The following is an 11,496-nucleotide window of genomic DNA, read 5'->3' as shown; positions in this document are numbered from 1 at the left end:
CGTATATTGAGTCTTATTTGGAACAAACATGTTATTATGGATATATTTATGTGCCCTTGTTTATGTATCAAGTATCGAATTTTATGTTCAAATTTTACGTTTGTTACATCTCTTTGTAGTTTATATCACGTTGAGTTATTATCTACATTTTAGCATGCTACGCGCTTTTAAATGTATAATACTGAAGTGTTGTTCTGCTTTCGGGGAAACCGGTTGCTCGTACAGCCAACAGCCATGTTAAACTACAGACAGTTTTGTACTCCTCGGCAATTACTTAAAACCAGTTTGGACATCTTCTCTACCGCCCTCAATAGTATTTAGGCGTATGGAATGATAATCTCTCTCTTATAACGGTACCGTGACAGTAATGTTGCGTACAAAAACAGAGTATATGAATATACATATAATATGTCGCACGATCTACGATTCATAGAAAAAAAAATTTGGTATCTTTTTATGTGCGGCAAGCAATGATGTAATGATGTAATGAATAATGCATTCATCTTGCTATAAAAAATATTTGAAATTGAGAACATATATAAAACATACGAGTCTAATGAAACGTACGCAAGTTTAGCGATCCAGTTAGTCGATTCGCACTCGATTTCATGAGTTTGACCCGCATGTCGCGTACAATAATCGACTGGCACTCCCAAATGCGTGCAACGCGTAAAATGCAATACGTACCGGCTGTCTCTCGCGTCTATTGTTATATTTACGCTTTTTCAAGCATATTGTTTGAACCGCGGACTGCTCGCATTTCCTGTTGCGTGCTAGAATAGGGCTTAACATTGCATTTGGGCGCGTGCGATTCTGCACGAGAAATTTTTGCCTTTCATGTGCATACATGTCACGTGGAAATCGAGAAATTTTGCAATATCAAAAATATGTAATATATGATTGTGTTGCAATCGGCAGATTTCTCCTCGTTGCCCGAATCCAGACTATATATTTTTTGCATCTTTATGTTTTAGAGCTTTTCTGATGCATTGCCAGAAAAATTTATTTATTACAGATTACCTGTAAAATAAAACTGATAACCATAAATTGAATATCGTTAGTATTGGATTTCGTAATTTGTTATGTCATATTTTCATTATTCAAAACTTAATCATCATTACTATTTAGATATTTGCAATTCGTGCTGTAACTATTGGTTAATTTTGCATTGTGTTATATATTTCTTTTTATACGAAATAAATTTTCGCAGGAACTTCTATATGGAACAATAAACTTTTTTGTCGATGTTTTGCATTGTCTTTCGATTTACCGCAGCCTCGTGGTCAGGTTCTCGTGCCGATCGGCATCACGCGTTGCGGTTGCATGGTTCTCTGATCTGTTTTTATCTCAAAGGTGTGGATGACTGTCAATTTCGAGAATACGATAAATTTATTACAACATGTAAATATACTAAAATATTACTATCGTACTGGAGAGCTTAATACGAAAAAAATATCATTTTAATTTTACATTTTCTTAACAATTCATATTTCATATTTATATGTATGCTTTTGTAGTTTTTATAATAATTATTACAAAACAGATAGCGCCCAGAAATCTAAAAGTCCAGATACATCTGAAAAATTATACAAAGAAGTGAGGAAGGATGTAAATATATATTCTTTCTCTCATATATATATATATATATATATATATATATATATATATATATATATATATATATATATGTTATCACATTTCAAATATTACCTAAAAATGTTTTATCGTTCATTTCTATTCGTATAATATTCCTATCAGTTAATTGTTCAACAATTTGATTGATAATGAATAGAATTATAAAGATATCGTAGCGTAATTGTATCTTGCATTCTTGTATAGGGATATGTCGTAATTTTTCTGTCCGTTCGCGGAGTAAATCACGATTTAGCACGATCCATAATGACAGAATGTAATATGTTTATGATTTTCAGCATCCGTTCGACTGTGCAATGTAATATAGCCATATATTTAGAATGTGTACATGGTCATGGGGGATGCATTTATATAAATGCTCTCGTGTGCACGAACGTGCGCTTGTTCATATAATACCGCGAATCGTCGCTCTTTTACAACCCACTTAACGATCTTGGCACACCTGTTGCAGAAACAGGCGATAATAATCGCGTCGAGCAAGTTTTTCTCGATTAAGGAAGAGTGATATCGGGCGTGGAATTTCTGTCAAGAAATCTTAAAATTAAGAAAAATAAATGTTCTGCGCTCTTCCATAAAAACAGAAAAAAAACTTTAATTGCGCAATAATTATATTATGCATTTATATTCTTGAAACTTAGTTTTCGCTAATTTAAATTTATATTATTAATGCAAAATTATGAATAATATAAAAATAAATTCAATGTAATGCATCCTAATTTTAAATCTAAATTAATTAAAAATAATTCGAAAAATTTTTTCAGAGATACTCCATATAACGAAATATTTCCGACATCATGATTATACACATATGATATTGAAATATTCGAAACGAAGTTCAACGAAGGTGATATTTAGCTTACGCACGCGAAAGAAAATGAGAGAGGATAATCTCGCGTAAGGCGTCGCCGTGTAATTGCAATCGAATAATGTAATAAAAGAGAAGAAGCTGCACATCGGAAGCGAATGATGCCTGAGGCAACTGCGAGAGCAATAGTAGAAGGACGCGAGATAGAGTGATGGATAGACAGATAGAGTGAATTCGAACGAGTATACGCCCATCCCGCTTAGAATCTCGCCTACCGGAAATTTGCAGTTACCTCACATTCCTTTCAGGGTCGAACGTCCTGGAAATGCCTCTGATCCTTGAGGAGCATTAATAGTTTTTGCGATTAAACGGGATTTTCAATCCGTTGTAGAGATCATTTTCAATTGGGAAAGTAGATTTGTCGATCAAAAGTGATGTTGGTCGTGAATAATTATTAATAAAAATGCACGCATGTAAAAATTCTCTTGCCAGAATGAAATTTGAAAAAGGTAACGATGCATTTTTTCTTAAGATTTATTTATGATTCAACTCTCACTATATTAACACATTGTAGATCGTATTAAATGCAAAGTTTTAATTCCTAATAATTTTTAAAGCCTATTCTAAACTGCGCATTAATAAAAAAAAAAATTAAAAAATTGTAATTAAATTTAGTATATTAGTTGAAATATTTTATTCAAAATATTTCTTCTAGAAGAATAAAGTGTATATTTTATTAAGAATCCTCTGCCACACGCGTCATATATATTTTTAATTTGAAAACAATGCTGCGTAAAAAACGAATGACGTGAATCGTCCTTTCCGCTTGTCAATGCTTTAAAAATTCAAAATATCGATTCACACTTTTGATTCGCAATTTGTTAATATTGATAATAATTTGTTAATATTAATAATATTGATACTCTTGGTAACAATAACGTTTTAATTTTATTTATTCATTTCACGCTTGTAAAAAGTTTTAAAATGTATGCGTGTGTTATGTATACAATCCACATGTGACCAATACGAAAGCGCGCCCGCCGGCGGCCATCTTGCGCGGCCTCGCTTTCGCGCCGAGTCGCGTGGCTCTCTCCGCGGCCGCATCAGTGCGCGCCGACTGTCGCGACTGATCGTATGGTTAGGGATTGATGTTTTTTGGTCACGGTCGAATAAGTTCGTTTTTCAGCTTGTCGCGATTAATGGATTAAAATCGACGTGAAAATCGATCGCGATCCATCAACGATGACGTTCGGCGTCCGATATCGAAACTTTTAAGCGCGAAAGCGTCGTTTACTTGTTAGTGATAGTGACGATTGACATCGCAAAAATCGATATTAACGTTCGTAAAATTCGCAACATTTTCTTCGACGATCTGTGCGCGAATTTGCGCGGTTCATCGATCGGCGCGCATGTTTTATCGATCACTCGGCAAGACACAAGTCGTGGTTTGAATTATCGGCGAAACGATATTACTGCGATTGTGGTCCAGCCAGTTTGTCCAGCTTGTCCACGACGTGTCTGCTTGTCAATCAACGATTATCGATGCGACGCGGAAACTTTATAACGAAAGTCGTTTCCTTGAATTCGCGAGATGAAAATTCAGTAAAGGTAAGCGTGTCGTTTTTTTTTTCAAATTGATATATAGTATTGTACAAAGAAATTTGCATATTTGAATAATTTTGAGAATAATTCAGGAAATGTATTATTATATTGATGAGCACGTATATTTGTTTATATTTTGTGAAGCATTTGTTTATATTTTGTGAAGCATTTGTTTATATTTTTGATGTATTTGAGCAAATTTTTAGATTTATATTTTGAATGTAATAATTAAAAACATTATTTTTATTGTTTATTTCTCATTCAAGTATATATAGTATTTAAGTATGTAATACACACAAGAAATACGTGAAAGTTATTCATTTATACAAGTCTAATGGCTGTAATTTTGCAATAAAAGGTTGCATCGTTATATACTTGCGCAATAATGCGCGCTAATAAGAACGTAACTGCGTAAATAGCGAGGGCCACCTGCGCGCGAAAATGACAGAAATTTAAATCCCATGATCATGATGATAAGCGACCTTGATTACATAGTACGACAATGACATCCTTGCAGAAAACATGTCGCACATAATCGCATTGCATGTCCGGTGCGGAAGATTGATTCAATTTAATCTTGCATTTTCGGTAAGATATGAATTATCATCATTTATTTCTTGCATATATGATATCGTGCTTGAATAGACGATACGGAACAGCTATATAAACAAAAAAAATAAAACTGACATTTCATGTGAATCTGATAACAAAAAGTATGCTTGATAAATTTAAGGATTAGAACTTATCTTTGTAAATAATATCTGTAAAAGAGCTGTTTTGATATTTTAAAAAGATTTAATTTTATTAATAATTAAAAAATAATATCTTAATTTGTAAATAATATTGTTTACACTTTAATACACATATAAATCTTTTTTTTTACGATCTAGAACATTATATATTTCGAGCGAAATCTAATTCAAACTCCAAACTTCAATCTTCCAACCTCAAGATTACTGTCAGATAGTAATGCGATTATAACCGGTTTATTGCGCGGAAAGAACTCCATTAGTCTGCAGTCTGCGCAATTAATGCCGTAATTGCTTAGTCTAACTACGCGTATAATTGTAGTATATCTAAAAATAAAGTTATTTGTTTAACTGTCAAATATAAATGATGGATAATTAGCAGCCATATATTAGCTTTCAAGATTATTTAACACATGAAAATATAATGAAAAACAAATGATATTAAAATAGGAACGCGTACATTATTTTCTAAGATATTAAATGGATCTGAAATCTCGGAAATTCTATCGTGGTGTAAAATCATTTGTGTACACTCTTATTCCATTTTACCGTGCGCACTGTATGCGCAACTTGAGATACCACTGAAAAGATAAACGTAATTTAAGACATCCAATTAAAAACGTATTCTAGATGTTTTAACGGAGGCAGCAAGAAATAAATATTACAAATAGTATCTTTTTTTACGACGTCGTATTTATGACAAATGAGCACAGTCGATCATTTTTGCGATACAAACTTCTTTTCAATTTTTTGATTCATTGTCATTGAGAAAATTTAGTCAGTGATTTTCCCACGCATCATTGTTTCTTCTCGAAAACAATGAGCCGTTTAACGTGTACCACCATGTACTTTTATTCGACGTTCGCATACAAAATGCGATGAATGGAATTTGCTTCGCATAGACATGATGACAGTTCCTCAAATCATATGCAAATCATCTACTCTGTTCAATCATACGATAAATTTTGTTTTATCTTAACATTATATTTCAGATATATCGATATATGCGATTTACAACTTTTTTTACAACAATTTTCAGAAAGATATAGATTGAATTTTGTATTTTTTATTTTGTATTTTTTTTTAGATTTTTTTTATTTATGATATAAATAAGTTTGAAAAGACAGTGCTTTGCTTGCTATCTAAAAGCAATATCTACTTCGGTATATTTTTAACTATATACATTTGCTTCTAACTTTTCTCATACTTTTACGATGTATCGCAAGAAGATTTCAAACGATATATCGCAAGTTTGACGAACCTCACAAAAGTCCATTATTGCAAAAGTTCTTAAGAGATATATAGAGATTATAGCGATTTACATTTACATTCTTTCAAAGCAGAAAATTTTATATTTTATATTTTAATAACTACATTGAATCATATTGATTGCAAATAATTCATTTTAAACAACATATTTTTATTTCTCTGTTTTATTGTTTATCACAAAACTGCCGATGTGGTATTTTTTTTGTAAATATAAACTATGCTTCTTTTGATGATATTTTGAAATGCTTTTTTGGAAGAATTCAGGATATTGATTTATGAAAATGCATTTCAAATTTAGAATCATATAATTTGATATATTATCTTTTGCGTTTATTCTAACATTTTACTTTATGTAATATTATTATAATATTTTTTTGAATCACAATATATTGATAAAAAAAACTTTATAACTACTTTGGAAATGACCTTTTCTCTTTAATGTCTCCGCAGTTATTCGATATTAATACGATAGCTGCTATTTATCGTATTTTATTTCTCGCTTATTTTTTTTAATTTGTTTCTGAATACTAGATTGTATTGAATAGAATTTTTATAAGAATGTCACAATTGAAGCGTTTCAGAATAGAGAATAAAGGAGAGTCGTTTTGTTGCAGAGAAGATATCAGACATCGTCTTCATTAAAATCTAATTAAATCAAAGGAGCGTGTGGCGCCTTTATCGCTCTTATCGAGATACAATATTTACCGTTAAATGTCGATAAGCTGGGTTCAGTCTTAAATTATTTTACAGAACAAGCGATTACGGATGTTATGTTATTGATAATTACTAAGAAGTCGGGGATTGGTAATCAAATGATAATCTAAATTATTTGATGTTTTTTTTTTGTATTCTTTAAATTAATAATTAAGCTTGACATCTATCTATTTTTATGACTAAAAAGATAGAGTTTTTTAAATATATTTATTAAATACATTAAGAGATGTAAATATTATAAAAATACTATAAGAGTTCTGCATTATAAGAATTATCTGGTTTTAATTAAGAGTGGGTCCTAGAGATTAAGAACTTATTACAATTTATTTGATAACATTTAAATGCAATTTTGAATCAGACCTATGTATATATGACTGTAACGAAGTACATGTATAAATAGTCGTGTGTCGAAATATTCACGCAGCATCCTTTCCGTTCTCTACAGTCTGACTCATGCTGAACATTTTTTTAAAGTAAAGAATTTGTACAGGGCGCTCCGTTCTGTGCACACTCTGCGTTTGCATAGAATCGCTGACGTTCCTCGGTTCTGTGTATGTTGCTTCGTCGCGAAACGCCCACCCATGCATTGCCTTAGGCTATGGGTATATACAAGGTGTCACGAGAGTGCATTGATCGTTGAGCTTTAGAGTGACGCCTAGGAGGCTACTGTCTTTTACAAGATAATGTTAAAGATTTAATTCTTCGCTCGTCGATTTCAACACAATTCTTCAAAAATGGTATTATTTTAATTAGAAAGAAAGGTTTCTCTTTGTGACCCACATTTTTGTTTCTTACAGTTATATTTAATATTGAAGTACAATTCAGCACTTACAATTGTTGAAGTTTTATAAGGTCTCTTTTGTTACATAGTTATTTTATTTTACGTTTACAGAGCCAGAAACAATTTAGAAGATTCTTCACTGACAAAGCCCCTGTCTCATTTATCGCATTACAGCGGAATTTCCCTTGCGTTTTAACGCACGGCGGAGACATACATCAACTTCTTAGTCGTCCCAGCGACGAAAGATCCATTCATTTCTTCATACAAGTTCCCTCTGAATGCATAAATCGTTTCTCGATTCTGTTGTTTCGTTGCAAGACGCGGTGCATTGAACATAATGCAGGTATTTCGCGATTTAATTCAATGGTAGGTATGTGTGTGACATAGATTTATGATTTCAGAATCAGACAATGGAAATAATAACAAAATTAATAATAATAATAATAATAATAATATATATATATATATAATACTAAATTTAAAAAAATATGAAATCTGAAAGAGACATATTAATTTTATAAATAAATTTAATTAAATAAAATAATTTTTAAAATTTGCAATAAATAATAGATCTTATCGTCTTAATTCCATGATATACCGCTTTGCAGATCGTATGAATATAAATGAGTAAATATTATCATAGTGCAATGCGCATATTTTATATGGCATTCAATCATCTTTTAATCTTTATCGATGCGTTGCGAAATCGTACGAGAGAATGGAAAAAAAAATTGTGCCTGAGGGATTGATTTTTATTTAATCATCTACGCCGTATGATCGGTATGCAAAATGTCAAAGAAAATCGATCGATGTATCAAACTTCGTCAAAATTCATAATTAATTCATAATTATTTGATCGGTACAAATAATATTGTAGAAAATTTGGAAAGTAGATATACCGCAAGAGTATATGATAAGAATTTAATTGTGAAAGCGATGTATCTCGTGTATGACGAAATCAACAGCAGTATAAAATAAGGTCAGCCAGTTTCATTCAAGTTAGGCTAATTTCGAGTTGACGATCATAAAAATTTAATTATTCGCGATAAAGTAATTTGATAATTCGTATAATTTATATCTTATTTTGAATAATTTCTTATGTATTAGAAATTAGAAAATTAGAAAATTTTCCCTATTTTATTATACTTTACTTTTGTATATGTGCATATTGTTTATTCCGATAAAATAACTTTTCTTAATATTGTTTGCTATTTTTGTGCAGATTTTGGTCTAATTTTTTTTCATCAGAAATGTTGATGTTGTATAAAGTCTTTATTTTGTTTGCGGTTGATAAATATGAAAAAGGGGAAGATGTTGAAGAAAACATAAAGGCAGGATTTTTTGATTATGATTTTATTAAAATTTCTTGAGATTTTCCCAACAGAGACGATTTTGTCTGTATTGTCGGTAAGCTTGATTTGGATGATGTCTGAAGAGAGAGAAAGAAAGGCAAAGAGAAAAGGAGAGATAGAGAGAACATTATTTCAACATTTTCAGCAAATATGAAATTCATATTTATTGTTTTTTAATATCTTCTTAATTTGTTTGTCATTTATTTTATTCCGCTAAATAAGAATGTTTTGTTTATAAAAAAATACAAACAAATTTCAGCTAAAATCTAAAATCATTTCTCATGTATATAAAAGTTTTATATTAATTATTTTTAGTAGCAGCTGCTTAATTTATTAGAATAGAGTATACAACGCGCGGTCTGCAATCCGTTATCGTGCTGGACGAGACGGAAGTTTTGTGTAAGATTGGCGCCGTATTTCCAAACTCATTATTTGGAGCGTCTGCGCGCCGAATAGAAATTTCTCGAGCCTTTTCAGATACACCCGCACTTGATAAAACATTTCCCGCGTTGTACAAGCGCAGGGGTTTATCGGTGTTTGGATTACCTAGCGTGAAAATAAAGGTCGCGTTGATTTACGTTGAAGAAATATGTAAAGATGTTTCATAAATTGCACACACAATTGATGTGTTTGGTAAAGTATTGTCAGTACCGCCGTACTTTTTTCATTTTATAGCGATCGCGATTTTTTAACCATAGCATAAAACAATCGTCGTCGTGAATAAAAAAAGCTTTTTCTAAAACTTTTATATTTATTGTCAGAATTATCTCGAATTTTTTTTATTGCGTTGCATTTCTACTTTTCAAGCCGAGCGCATCATAAAGAAGCACACGCTAGGTCGTCTTGCGCCGGATGGTTAATAATTAAGACCACGTACACATTTCGAGTGCAAGGGGATGCAAGTCGAACAAAGCTCTGGGTGTTCGCGGGCCCTCGTCAAACTCGATGTTGATTGCAATCGATACAGTCGCGCTGTTTTTTTTTCGACCGTGAGTGTGAATGGAGTTCCTATTCACGTTATTCGATCGTTTCATTCAAAAACGTATCGAGTGAATCCGTTCCAATGGCTATCGTAAACAATACGATGTCTATCACTCTTCTTATTTCCTCTCTTATCTTACCTCTTACAATGCATTTATGCATATGCATATATGCACCTGCACAACTCCGGTCTTACCCGATTTAATTTTCGCTGCGTTGAAACACGCTTCGATAAGTTTCGTACATTTTGTAATTCTCACCATGATCTGAAACAACAGGACGAGGTGCTAAAAATGTATTTTAATACAGTTACGAGACAGCGGTGGCTATTATTATCACTGCATTTTTAAATCCCTCGTTTATATTTATAGAGCGCCAATCACAGTCATAGACTGGCATCGTCGCGAGCAACTCGTTTGTAACAGTGTCGCGACATTTGGACCGCAAGGTCGAGCTTGTCGTTCATAATTTAAGTTCTTTAAAGTAACCTTTTTACGTAAAAAAAAAACAAGATTTCCGATATTATGTGCATTTAAAAATAAATTAGATATATGCGCGGTTTAAAAAAAGAATTGATATAGATCCAATTTTATTGCATGGCATAAGCGGTGGAGAAAGTTAGATGGCACGTATGGCAAAATTTTTTATTTGTTTCTTTCATACTTACACATTAATCGAACAATGTAACATTTGCAAACAGCACTATTTAATTAAAAATTATAAAAATTATACTGGGTGATTCTAAGTTTTTATAATATTTTCTAAGCATGTTTGTATTTCTTATACTAAAATCTATTTTTTAAATAATAGTTATATAATGAGGAAGAGAGAAAGATATGATTGAATATCTTATAAAATATTAATAATTCTTTTACAAAATATATACTAAAAGTGTAATTATTTATTGCAAAGCGTATACATTTTTTGTTTTTCTCTTCTATAATTTTACGTACTAATATTATTAATTTAATATTTATTTTTATAATTAATAACATTTTTTTATAATTAATTTATTGTACACTATACACACAATGAGAAATATCTATTGTTAATTGTAGTGTAAAATTGAAATTGAAATTTTACGAAGCCTAGCTATTTGAGAAGTGTACATTTTTGGAAAAAATAGAGCTCATTCATCAAACGGGAAACTTCTGTTTAATCGTTCTGGCTCGATTTGCTGATTCTTTGTGACCTCTTTTTTTTCTCTGCAGTAATGACATGTAGAATATATATTTCGTATTAGCAATATATTTTACACAAATTACTTAGATAGGGAGAGAAAAATCATATATTGTCTTCGATTTTTGGAAACTTTTATAAAAAAAAAATTATTGTAAAAAGTTATTTTATTTCTAAAATAGTGGCATTATTAATATTTACATTATGGAAAGTTAAATAATTTAAAAAAGTTTTATTAATTTTAGTCTCTACGGTTTCTCAGGATATCGTGAGATTAAAAGATACAATTATAGATACAAATATAAAACTAAATTGTTTCTTTGATTAAAAAGAATAATTAATACGCAAAATACTATAATCACTTAAGCATGAATGGATCTTTACCAGCAATCCGATATAATTTTTTTAATA

At 31.1% G+C, this 11,496-nt stretch overlaps 1 protein-coding gene across 1 annotated transcript in view; it reads left to right on the top strand.

Annotated features, from left to right (window-relative positions):
• Positions 1-3,577: 3,577 nt before the first annotated feature.
• LOC126859006 (uncharacterized) overlaps positions 3,578-11,496 on the top strand; it is a 63,913-nt gene continuing 55,994 nt past the window's right edge. Inside the window, exon 1 of the mRNA XM_050609840.1 lies at positions 3,578-4,066. The gene's annotated coding sequence lies outside the window, so the exon portion shown is untranslated. The remainder of the gene's footprint in view (positions 4,067-11,496) is intronic.

The sequence above is a fragment of the Cataglyphis hispanica genome, chromosome 2, assembly GCF_021464435.1.
Source record: "Cataglyphis hispanica isolate Lineage 1 chromosome 2, ULB_Chis1_1.0, whole genome shotgun sequence".
Taxonomy (NCBI): domain Eukaryota; kingdom Metazoa; phylum Arthropoda; class Insecta; order Hymenoptera; family Formicidae; genus Cataglyphis; species Cataglyphis hispanica.
The sequence above is the reverse complement of the archived record's forward strand: the minus strand, read 5'-3'. Positions and strand labels throughout refer to the sequence as shown.